The sequence below is a fragment of the Eschrichtius robustus genome, chromosome 21 (genome assembly GCF_028021215.1).
Source record: "Eschrichtius robustus isolate mEscRob2 chromosome 21, mEscRob2.pri, whole genome shotgun sequence".
Classification (NCBI taxonomy): Eukaryota; Metazoa; Chordata; class Mammalia; order Artiodactyla; family Eschrichtiidae; genus Eschrichtius; species Eschrichtius robustus.
The window spans coordinates 36,869,304-36,881,964 of record NC_090844.1 but is presented as its reverse complement, the minus strand read 5'-3'; positions in this window follow the sequence as shown (position 1 = coordinate 36,881,964).

Sequence of the window (12,661 nt, the reverse complement as noted above, 5' to 3'; positions counted from 1 at the left end):
ATGCTCTAGAGCTACAGGGAAACTTGACGTGAGTACTTGCCTCAAGCTAAGGCCTGAAAAGCCCTGCTGAAGCGAAAGCGCTTAGCTGTTTCCATTAGGTCGTATTCGCAGTTCTGCTCTACTTTAACGTTTCTTCACTTTTCCTGACACTAGGCACCCTCGTGTAGGCACCCTTTTTCTTGCAAATACAGTGAGTACCAGCAGTCTCCTTTGCCCTTCCAGGACACATCCAGACATAAAAGCCTTTCCCAGTAACTCTACGTATTCAGAGTGTAGAGCAACTCGCTGCACCCTTCCTTAAGAAGCTAGGTGGACTCAGCTCTTCCACAGCTCCAGGGATTCTGTTCTCGCACGTCCTACATGCCATGGAAGTCTGCCTCATTGCCCTCATTGGACCTACACTAAAAAAAGCAATCAGCTTCGCCTTCCTTCTAGGAACTCTTACCCAAGGACACCATACCTACAGGTTAAAGAGGCTTGCATTCCTACTGGAACCAAAGCAAATATTTTCCTGTTACACTGCAGGACTTTAGAATAGGGTTAGGCCCGATAGCATACATAGAACGTTCCAAGGATGAGGGAGTTCGATACATGCAGAACACCCTGTGAAGAAAAGTTGATTCAGCAAGGGACAAGGGTGTAGCTAGAGTCTCTTTTGACTTGTTAGAAATCAGAAGGTGTTCGGCTGCATGTTCACTGGAAAAGAACACCTGAGAGCACAAACCTTGCGTTTCCATTTTAAAACCTCTATCCACGCTGCACTGAAGATACCTAAATAACACTGTTTTTGACTGGCCTCTAGTCACTGCAGGCAGCCCTCTGGAAAGAAAAGGAGTTTTCTCTAAGGAAACACGGTGCTTCCATAGCATGGGTGGGAGCTCCTCCTGTCATGCTCTAGAGCTACAGGGAAACTTGACGTGAGTACTTGCCTCAAGCTAAGGCCTGAAAAGCCCTGCTGAAGCGAAAGTGCTTAACAGTTTCCATTAGGTCGTATTCGCAGTTCTGCTATACTTTAACGTTTCTTCACTTTTCTAGACACTAGGCACCCTCGTGTAGGCACCCTTTTGCCTACAAATACAGTGAGTACCAGCAGGCTCCTCTGCCCTTCTAAGAAACATCCAGGCCTAGTAGCCTTTCCCAGTCAGTGAATGTATTCAGAGGGTAGGGCAAAACACTGCACTCTTCCTTGGTAAAGCTAGATGTCCTCAGCGCTCCAACAGCTCCAGGGATTCTGTTCTCTCACGTCCTACATGCCATGGAAGTCTGCCTCATTGCCCTCATTGGAGCTACACTAAAAAACGCAATCTGCTTCGCCTTCCTTCTAGAAACTCTTACCCAAGGACCCCATACCTACAGGATAAAGGAGGCTTGCATTCCTACTGGAACCAAAGCAAAGTTTTTCCTGTTACACTGCAGGACTTTACAATAGGGTTAGGCCCGATAGCATACATAGAACGTTCCAAGGATGAAGGAGTTCGATACATGCAGAACACCCTGTGAAGAAAAGTTGATACAGCAAGGGACCAGGGTGTAGCTAGAGACTCTTTTGACTTGTTAGAAATCAGAAGGTGTTCGGCTGCATGTTCATTGGAAAAGAACACCTGATGGCACAAACTTTGCGTTTCCATTTTAAAAGCTCTATCCATGCTGCATTGAAGATACCTAAATAACACTGTTTTTGACTGGCCTCTAGTCACTGCAGGCAGCCCTCTGGAAAGAAAATGAGTTTTCTCTAAGAAAACACGGTGCTTCCATAGCATGGGTGGGAGCTCCTCCTGTCATGCTCTAGAGCTACAGGGAAACTTGACGTGAGTACTTGCCTCAAGCTAAGGCCTGAAAAGCCCTGCTGAAGCGAAAGCGCTTAGCAGTTTCCATTAGGTCGTATTCGCAGTTCTGCTCTGCTTTAACGTTTCTTCACTTTTCCTGACACTAGGCACCCTCGTGTAGGCACCCTTTTTCTTGCAAATACAGTGAGTACCAGCAGTCTCCTTTCCCCTTCCAGGACACATCCAGACATAAAAGCCTTTCCCAGTAACTCTACGTATTCAGAGTGTAGGGCAACTCGCTGCACCCTTCCTTAAGAAGCTAGGTGGACTCAGCTCTTCAACAGCTCCAGGGATTCTGTTCTCGCACGTCCTACATGCCATGGAAGTCTGCCTCATTGCCCTCATTGGACCTACACTAAGAAACACAATCTGCTTCGCCGTCCTCTAGGAACTCTGACCCAAGGACCCCATACCTACAGGAGAAAGGAGGCTTGCATTCCTACTGCAACCAAAGCAAAGTTTTTCCTGGTACACTGCAGGGCTTTAAAATAGGCTTAGGCCTGATAGCATACATAGAACTTTCCAAGAATGAGGGCGTTCGATACATGCAGAACACCCTGTGAAGAAAAGTTGATTCAGCAAGGGACAAGTGTGTAGCTAGAGTCTCTTTTGACTTGTTAGAAATCAGAAGGTGTTCGGCTGCATGTTCACTGGAAAAGAACACCTGAGAGCACAAACCTTGCGTTTCCATTTTAAAACCTCTATCCACGCTGCACTGAAGATACCTAAATAACACTGTTTTTGACTGGCCTCTAGTCACTGCAGGCAGCCCTCTGGAAAGAAAAGGAGTTTTCTCTAAGGAAACACGGTGCTTCCATAGCATGGGTGGGAGCTCCTCCTGTCATGCTCTAGAGCTACAGGGAAACTTGACGTGAGTACTTGCCTCAAGCTAAGGCCTGAAAAGCCCTGCTGAAGCGAAAGTGCTTAACAGTTTCCATTAGGTCGTATTCGCAGTTCTGCTATACTTTAACGTTTCTTCACTTTTCTAGACACTAGGCACCCTCCTGTAGGCACCCTTTTTCTTGCAAATACAGTGAGTACCAGCAGTCTCCTTTGCCCTTCCAGGACACATCCAGACATAAAAGCCTTTCCCAGTAACTCTACGTATTCAGAGTGTAGGGCAACTCGCTGCACCCTTCCTTAAGAAGCTAGGTGGACTCAGCTCTTCAACAGCTCCAGGGATTCTGTTCTCGCACGTCCTACATGCCATGGAAGTCTGCCTCATTGTCCTCATTGGACCTAAACTAAGAAACACAATCTGCTTCGCCGTCCTCTAGGAACTCTGACCCAAGGACCCCATACCTACAGGAGAAAGGAGGCTTGCATTCCTACTGCAACCAAAGCACAGTTTTTCCTGGTACACTGCAGGGCTTGAAAATAGGCTTAGGCCTGATAGCATACATAGAACTTTCCAAGAATGAGGGCGTTCGATACATGTAGAACACCCTGTGAAGAAAAGTTGATTCAGCAAGGGACAAGGGTGTAGCTAGAGTCTCTTTTGACTTGTAAGAATTCAGAAGGGTTTTGGCTGCATGTTCACCGGAATAGAAGACCTGATGGCACAAGCCTTGCTTTCCCATTTTAAATCACTATCCATGCTAGCCTGAAGATCCCTAAATAACACTGTTTTTGACTGGCCTCTAGTCACTGCAGGCAGCCCTCTGGAAAGAAAAGGAGTTTTCTCTAAGAAAACACGGTGCTTCCATAGCATGGCTGGGAGCTCCTCCTGTCATGCTCTAGAGCTACAGCGAAACTTGACGTGAGTACTTGCCTCAAGCTAAGGCCTGAAAAGCCCTGCTGAAGCGAAAGCGCTTAGCAGTTTCCATTAGGTCGTATTCGCAGTTCTGCTCTGCTTTAAAGTTTCTTCACTTTTTCTGACACTAGGCACCCTCGTGTAGGCACCCTTTTTCTTGCAAATACAGTGAGTACCATCAGTCTCCTTTCCCCTTCCAGGACACATCCAGACATAAAAGCCTTTCCCAGTAACTCTACGTATTCAGAGTGTAGGGCAACTCGCTGCACCCTTCCTTAAGAAGCTAGGTGGACTCAGCTCTTCAACAGCTCCAGGGATTCTGTTCTCGCACGTCCTACATGCCATGGAAGTCTGCCTCATTGCCCTCATTGGACCTACACTAAGAAACACAATCTGCTTCGCCGTCCTCTAGGAACTCTGACCCAAGGACCCCATACCTACAGGAGAAAGGAGGCTTGCATTCCTACTGCAACCAAAGCACAGTTTTTCCTGGTACACTGCAGGGCTTTAAAATAGGCTTAGGCCTGATAGCATACATAGAACTTTCCAAGAATGAGGGCGTTCGATACATGCAGAACACCCTGTGAAGAAAAGTTGATTCAGCAAGGGACAAGGGTGTAGCTAGAGTCTCTTTTGACTTGTTAGAAATCAGAAGGTGTTCGGCTGCATGTTCACTGGAAAAGAACACCTGAGAGCACATACCTTGCTTTCCCAGTTGAAAAGCTCTATCCACGCTGCACTGAAGATACCTAAATAACACTGTTTTTGACTGGCCTCTAGTCACTGCAGGCAGCCCTCTGGAAAGAAAAGGAGTTTTCTCTAAGGAAACACGGTGCTTCCATAGCATGGGTGGGAGCTCCTCCTGTCATGCTCTAGAGCTACAGGGAAACTTGACGTGAGTACTTGCCTCAAGCTAAGGCCTGAAAAGCCCTGCTGAAGCGAAAGTGCTTAACAGTTTCCATTAGGTCGTATTCGCAGTTCTGCTATACTTTAACGTTTCTTCACTTTTCTAGACACTAGGCACCCTCCTGTAGGCACCCTTTTTCTTGCAAATACAGTGAGTACCAGCAGTCTCCTTTGCCCTTCCAGGACACATCCAGACATAAAAGCCTTTCCCAGTAACTCTACGTATTCAGAGTGTAGGGCAACTCGCTGCACCCTTCCTTAAGAAGCTAGGTGGACTCAGCTCTTCAACAGCTCCAGGGATTCTGTTCTCGCACGTCCTACATGCCATGGAAGTCTGCCTCATTGTCCTCATTGGACCTAAACTAAGAAACACAATCTGCTTCGCCGTCCTCTAGGAACTCTGACCCAAGGACCCCATACCTACAGGAGAAAGGAGGCTTGCATTCCTACTGCAACCAAAGCACAGTTTTTCCTGGTACACTGCAGGGCTTGAAAATAGGCTTAGGCCTGATAGCATACATAGAACTTTCCAAGAATGAGGGCGTTCGATACATGTAGAACACCCTGTGAAGAAAAGTTGATTCAGCAAGGGACAAGGGTGTAGCTAGAGTCTCTTTTGACTTGTAAGAATTCAGAAGGGTTTTGGCTGCATGTTCACCGGAATAGAAGACCTGATGGCACAAGCCTTGCTTTCCCATTTTAAATCACTATCCATGCTAGCCTGAAGATCCCTAAATAACACTGTTTTTGACTGGCCTCTAGTCACTGCAGGCAGCCCTCTGGAAAGAAAAGGAGTTTTCTCTAAGAAAACACGGTGCTTCCATAGCATGGCTGGGAGCTCCTCCTGTCATGCTCTAGAGCTACAGCGAAACTTGACGTGAGTACTTGCCTCAAGCTAAGGCCTGAAAAGCCCTGCTGAAGCGAAAGCGCTTAGCAGTTTCCATTAGGTCGTATTCGCAGTTCTGCTCTGCTTTAAAGTTTCTTCACTTTTTCTGACACTAGGCACCCTCGTGTAGGCACCCTTTTTCTTGCAAATACAGTGAGTACCATCAGTCTCCTTTCCCCTTCCAGGACACATCCAGACATAAAAGCCTTTCCCAGTAACTCTACGTATTCAGAGTGTAGGGCAACTCGCTGCACCCTTCCTTAAGAAGCTAGGTGGACTCAGCTCTTCAACAGCTCCAGGGATTCTGTTCTCGCACGTCCTACATGCCATGGAAGTCTGCCTCATTGCCCTCATTGGACCTACACTAAGAAACACAATCTGCTTCGCCGTCCTCTAGGAACTCTGACCCAAGGACCCCATACCTACAGGAGAAAGGAGGCTTGCATTCCTACTGCAACCAAAGCACAGTTTTTCCTGGTACACTGCAGGGCTTTAAAATAGGCTTAGGCCTGATAGCATACATAGAACTTTCCAAGAATGAGGGCGTTCGATACATGCAGAACACCCTGTGAAGAAAAGTTGATTCAGCAAGGGACAAGGGTGTAGCTAGAGTCTCTTTTGACTTGTTAGAAATCAGAAGGTGTTCGGCTGCATGTTCACTGGAAAAGAACACCTGAGAGCACATACCTTGCTTTCCCAGTTGAAAAGCTCTATCCACGCTGCACTGAAGATACCTAAATAACACTGTTTTTGACTGGCCTCTAGTCACTGCAGGCAGCCCTCTGGAAAGAAAAGGAGTTTTCTCTAAGGAAACACGGTGCTTCCATAGCATGGGTGGGAGCTCCTCCTGTCATGCTCTAGAGCTACAGGGAAACTTGACGTGAGTACTTGCCTCAAGCTAAGGCCTGAAAAGCCCTGCTGAAGCGAAAGTGCTTAACAGTTTCCATTAGGTCGTATTCGCAGTTCTGCTATACTTTAACGTTTCTTCACTTTTCTAGACACTAGGCACCCTCCTGTAGGCACCCTTTTTCTTGCAAATACAGTGAGTACCAGCAGTCTCCTTTGCCCTTCCAGGACACATCCAGACATAAAAGCCTTTCCCAGTAACTCTACGTATTCAGAGTGTAGGGCAACTCGCTGCACCCTTCCTTAAGAAGCTAGGTGGACTCAGCTCTTCAACAGCTCCAGGGATTCTGTTCTCGCACGTCCTACATGCCATGGAAGTCTGCCTCATTGTCCTCATTGGACCTAAACTAAGAAACACAATCTGCTTCGCCGTCCTCTAGGAACTCTGACCCAAGGACCCCATACCTACAGGAGAAAGGAGGCTTGCATTCCTACTGCAACCAAAGCACAGTTTTTCCTGGTACACTGCAGGGCTTGAAAATAGGCTTAGGCCTGATAGCATACATAGAACTTTCCAAGAATGAGGGCGTTCGATACATGTAGAACACCCTGTGAAGAAAAGTTGATTCAGCAAGGGACAAGGGTGTAGCTAGAGTCTCTTTTGACTTGTAAGAATTCAGAAGGGTTTTGGCTGCATGTTCACCGGAATAGAAGACCTGATGGCACAAGCCTTGCTTTCCCATTTTAAATCACTATCCATGCTAGCCTGAAGATCCCTAAATAACACTGTTTTTGACTGGCCTCTAGTCACTGCAGGCAGCCCTCTGGAAAGAAAAGGAGTTTTCTCTAAGAAAACACGGTGCTTCCATAGCATGGCTGGGAGCTCCTCCTGTCATGCTCTAGAGCTACAGCGAAACTTGACGTGAGTACTTGCCTCAAGCTAAGGCCTGAAAAGCCCTGCTGAAGCGAAAGCGCTTAGCAGTTTCCATTAGGTCGTATTCGCAGTTCTGCTCTGCTTTAAAGTTTCTTCACTTTTTCTGACACTAGGCACCCTCGTGTAGGCACCCTTTTTCTTGCAAATACAGTGAGTACCATCAGTCTCCTTTCCCCTTCCAGGACACATCCAGACATAAAAGCCTTTCCCAGTAACTCTACGTATTCAGAGTGTAGGGCAACTCGCTGCACCCTTCCTTAAGAAGCTAGGTGGACTCAGCTCTTCAACAGCTCCAGGGATTCTGTTCTCGCACGTCCTACATGCCATGGAAGTCTGCCTCATTGCCCTCATTGGACCTACACTAAGAAACACAATCTGCTTCGCCGTCCTCTAGGAACTCTGACCCAAGGACCCCATACCTACAGGAGAAAGGAGGCTTGCATTCCTACTGCAACCAAAGCACAGTTTTTCCTGGTACACTGCAGGGCTTTAAAATAGGCTTAGGCCTGATAGCATACATAGAACTTTCCAAGAATGAGGGCGTTCGATACATGCAGAACACCCTGTGAAGAAAAGTTGATTCAGCAAGGGACAAGGGTGTAGCTAGAGTCTCTTTTGACTTGTTAGAAATCAGAAGGTGTTCGGCTGCATGTTCACTGGAAAAGAACACCTGAGAGCACATACCTTGCTTTCCCAGTTGAAAAGCTCTATCCACGCTGCACTGAAGATACCTAAATAACACTGTTTTTGACTGGCCTCTAGTCACTGCAGGCAGCCCTCTGGAAAGAAAAGGAGTTTTCTCTAAGGAAACACGGTGCTTCCATAGCATGGGTGGGAGCTCCTCCTGTCATGCTCTAGAGCTACAGGGAAACTTGACGTGAGTACTTGCCTCAAGCTAAGGCCTGAAAAGCCCTGCTGAAGCGAAAGTGCTTAACAGTTTCCATTAGGTCGTATTCGCAGTTCTGCTATACTTTAACGTTTCTTCACTTTTCTAGACACTAGGCACCCTCGTGTAGACACCCTTTTTCTTGCAAATACAGTGAGTACCAGCAGTCTCCTTTGCCCTTCCAGGACACATCCAGACATAAAAGCCTTTCCCAGTAACTCTACGTATTCAGAGTGTAGGGCAACTCGCTGCACCCTTCCTTAAGAAGCTAGGTGGACTCAGCTCTTCAACAGCTCCAGGGATTCTGTTCTCGCACGTCCTACATGCCATGGAAGTCTGCCTCATTGCCCTCATTGGACCTACACTAAGAAACACAATCTGCTTCGCCGTCCTCTAGGAACTCTGACCCAAGGACCCCATACCTACAGGAGAAAGGAGGCTTGCATTCCTACTGCAACCAAAGCACAGTTTTTCCTGGTACACTGCAGGGCTTTAAAATAGGCTTAGGCCTGATAGCATACATAGAACTTTCCAAGAATGAGGGCGTTCGATACATGCAGAACACCCTGTGAAGAAAAGTTGATTCAGCAAGGGACAAGGGTGTAGCTAGAGTCTCTTTTGACTTGTTAGAAATCAGAAGGTGTTCGGCTGCATGTTCACTGGAAAAGAACACCTGAGAGCACATACCTTGCTTTCCCAGTTGAAAAGATCTATCCTCGCTGCACTGAAGATACCTAAATAACACTGTTTTTGACTGGCCTCTAGTCACTGCAGGCAGCCCTCTGGAAAGAAAAGGAGTTTTCTCTAAGGAAACACGGTGCTTCCATAGCATGGGTGGGAGCTCCTCCTGTCATGCTCTAGAGTTACAGGGAAACTTGACGTGAGTACTTGCCTCAAGCTAAGGCCTGAAAAGCCCTCCTGAAGCGAAAGCGCTTAGCAGTTTCCATTAGGTCGTATTCGCAGTTCTGCTCTACTTTAACGTTTCTTCACTTTTCCTGACACTAGGCACCCTCGTGTAGGCACCCTTTTTCTTGCAAATACAGTGAGTACCAGCAGTCTCCTTTGCCCTTCCAGGACACATCCAGACATAAAAGCCTTTCCCAGTAACTCTACGTATTCAGAGTGTAGGGCAACTCGCTGCACCCTTCCTTAAGAAGCTAGGTGGACTCAGCTCTTCAACAGCTCCAGGGATTCTGTTCTCGCACGTCCTACATGCCATGGAAGTCTGCCTCATTGCCCTCATTGGACCTACACTAAAATAAGCAATCTGCTTCGCCTTCCTTCTAGGAACTCTTACCCAAGGACACCATACCTACAGGTTAAAGAGGCTTGCATTCCTACTGGAACCAAAGCAAATATTTTCCTGTTACACTGCAGGACTTTAGAATAGGGTTAGGCCCGATAGCATACATAGAACGTTCCAAGGATGAGGGAGTTCGATACATGCAGAACACCCTGTGAAGAAAAGTTGATTCAGCAAGGGACAAGTGTGTAGCTAGAGTCTCTTTTGACTTGTTAGAAATCAGAAGGTGTTCGGCTGCATGTTCACTGGAAAAGAACACCTGAGAGCACAAACCTTGCGTTTCCATTTTAAAACCTCTATCCACGCTGCACTGAAGATACCTAAATAACACTGTTTTTGACTGGCCTCTAGTCACTGCAGGCAGCCCTCTGGAAAGAAAAGAAGTTTTCTCTAAGGAAACACGGTGCTTCCATAGCATGGGTGGGAGCTCCTCCTGTCATGCTCTAGAGCTACAGGGAAACTTGACGTGAGTACTTGCCTCAAGCTAAGGCCTGAAAAGCCCTGCTGAAGCGAAAGTGCTTAACAGTTTCCATTAGGTCGTATTCGCAGTTCTGCTATACTTTAAAGTTTCTTCACTTTTCTAGACACTAGGCACCCTCGTGTAGGCACCCTTTTTCTTGCAAATACAGTGAGTACCAGCAGTCTCCTTTTCCCTTCCAGGACACATCCAGACATAAAAGCCTTTCCCAGTAACTCTACGTATTCAGAGTGTAGGGCAACTCGCTGCACCCTTCCTTAAGAAGCTAGGTGGACTCAGCTCTTCAACAGCTCCAGGTATTCTGTTTTCGCACGTCCTACATGCCATGGAAGTCTGCCTCATTGCCCTCATTGGACCTACACTAAGAAACACAATCTGCTTCGCCGTCCTCTAGGAACTCTGACCCAAGGACCCCATACCTACAGGAGAAAGGAGGCTTGCATTCCTAATGCAACCAAACCACAGTTTTTCCTGGTACACTGCAGGGCTTTAAAATAGGCTTAGGCCTGATAGCATACATAGAACTTTCCAAGAATGAGGGCGTTCGATACATGCAGAACACCTTGTGAAGAAATGTTGATTCAGCAAGGGACAAGGGTGTAGCTAGAGTCTCTTTTGACTTGTTAGAAATCAGAAGGTGTTCGGCTGCATGTTCACTGGAAAAGAACACCTGAGAGCACAAACCTTGCTTTCCCAGTTGAAAAGCTCTATACACGCTGCACTGAAGATACCTAAATAACACTGTTTTTGACTGGCCTCTAGTCACTGCAGGCAGCCCTCTGGAAAGAAAAGGAGTTTTCTCTAAGGAAACACGGTGCTTCCATAGCATGGGTGGGAGCTCGTCCTGTCATGCTCTAGAGCTACAGGGAAACTTGACGTGAGTACTTGCCTCAAGCTAAGGCCTGAAAAGCCCTGCTGAAGCGAAAGCGCTTAGCAGTTTCCTTTAGGTCGTATTCGCAGTTCTGCTCTACTTTAACGTTTCTTCACTTTTCCTTACACTAGGCACCCTCGTGTAGGCACCCTTTTTCGTGCAAATACAGTGAGTACCAGCAGTCTCCTTTGCCCTTCCAGGACACATCCAGACATAAAAGCCTTTCCCAGTAACTCTACGTATTCAGAGAGTAGGGCAACTCGCTGCACCCTTCCTTAAGAAGCTAGATGTCCTCAGCGCTCCAACAGCTCCAGGGATTCTGTTCTCTCACGTCCTACATGCCATGGAAGTCTGCCTCATTGCCCTCATTGGAGCTACACTAAAAAACGCAATCTGCTTCGCCTTCCTTCTAGAAACTCTTACCCAAGGATCCCATACCTACAGGATAAAGGAGGCTTGCATTCCTACTGGAACCAAAGCAAAGTTTTTCCTGTTACACTGCAGGACTTTACAATAGGGTTAGGCCCGATAGCATACATAGAACGTTCCAAGGATGAAGGAGTTCGATACATGCAGAACACCCTGTGAAGAAAAGTTGATACAGCAAGGGACCAGGGTGTAGCTAGAGTCTCTTTTGACTTGTTAGAAATCAGAAGGTGTTCGGCTGCATGTTCACTGGAAAAGAACACCTGAGAGCACAAACCTTGCTTTCCCAGTTGAAAAGCTCTATCCACGCTGCACTGAAGATACCTAAATAACACTGTTTTTGACTGGCCTCTAGTCACTGCAGGCAGCCCTCTGGAAAGAAAAGGAGTTTTCTGTAAGAAAACACGGTGCTTCCATAGCATGGGTGGGAGCTCCTCCTGTCATGCTCTAGAGCTACAGGGAAACTTGACGTGAGTACTTGCCTCAAGCTAAGGCCTGAAAAGCCCTGCTGAAGCGAAAGCGCTTAGCAGTTTCCATTAGGTCGTATTCGCAGTTCTGCTCTACTTTAACGTTTCTTCACTTTTCCTGACACTAGGCACCCTCGTGTAGGCACCCTTTTTCTTGCAAATACAGTGAGTACCAGCAGTCTCCTTTGCCCTTCCAGGACACATCCAGACATAAAAGCCTTTCCCAGTAACTCTACGTATTCAGAGTGCAGAGCAACTCGCTGCACCCTTCCTTAAGAAGCTAGGTGGACTCAGCTCTTCAACAGCTCCAGGGATTCTGTTCTCGCACGTCCTACATGCCATGGAAGTCTGCCTCATTGTCCTCATTGGACCTACACTAAGAAACACAATCTGCTTCGCCGTCCTCTAGGAACTCTGACCCAAGGACCCCATACCTACAGGAGAAAGGAGGCTTGCATTCCTACTGCAACCAAAGCACAGTTTTTCCTGGTACACTGCAGGGCTTTAAAATAGGCTTAGGCCTGATAGCATACATAGAACTTTCCAAGAATGAGGGCGTTCGATACATGCAGAACACCCTGTGAAAAAAAGTTGATTCAGCAAGGGATCAGGGTGTAGCTAGAGTCTCTTTTGACTTGTTAGAAATCAGAAGGTTTTCGGCTGCATGTTCACTGGAAAAGAACACCTGATGGCACAAACCTTGCGTTTCCATTTTAAAAGCTCTATCCATGCTGCACTGAAGATACCTAAATAACACTGTTTTTGACTGGCCTCTAGTCACTGCAGGCAGCCCTCTGGAAAGAAAAGGAGTTTTCTCTAAGAAAACACGGTGCTTCCATAGCATGGCTGGGAGCTCCTCCTGTCATTCTCTAGAGCTACAGGGAAACTTGACGTGAGTACTTGCCTCAAGCTAAGGCCTGCAAAGCCCTGCTGAAGCAAAAGCGCGTAGCAGTTTCCATTAGGTCGTATTCGCAGTTCTGCTCTACTTTAACGTTTCTTCACTTTTCCTGACACTAGGCACCCTTGTGTAGGCACCCTTTTTCTTGCAAATACAGTGAGTACCAGCAGTCTCCTTTGCC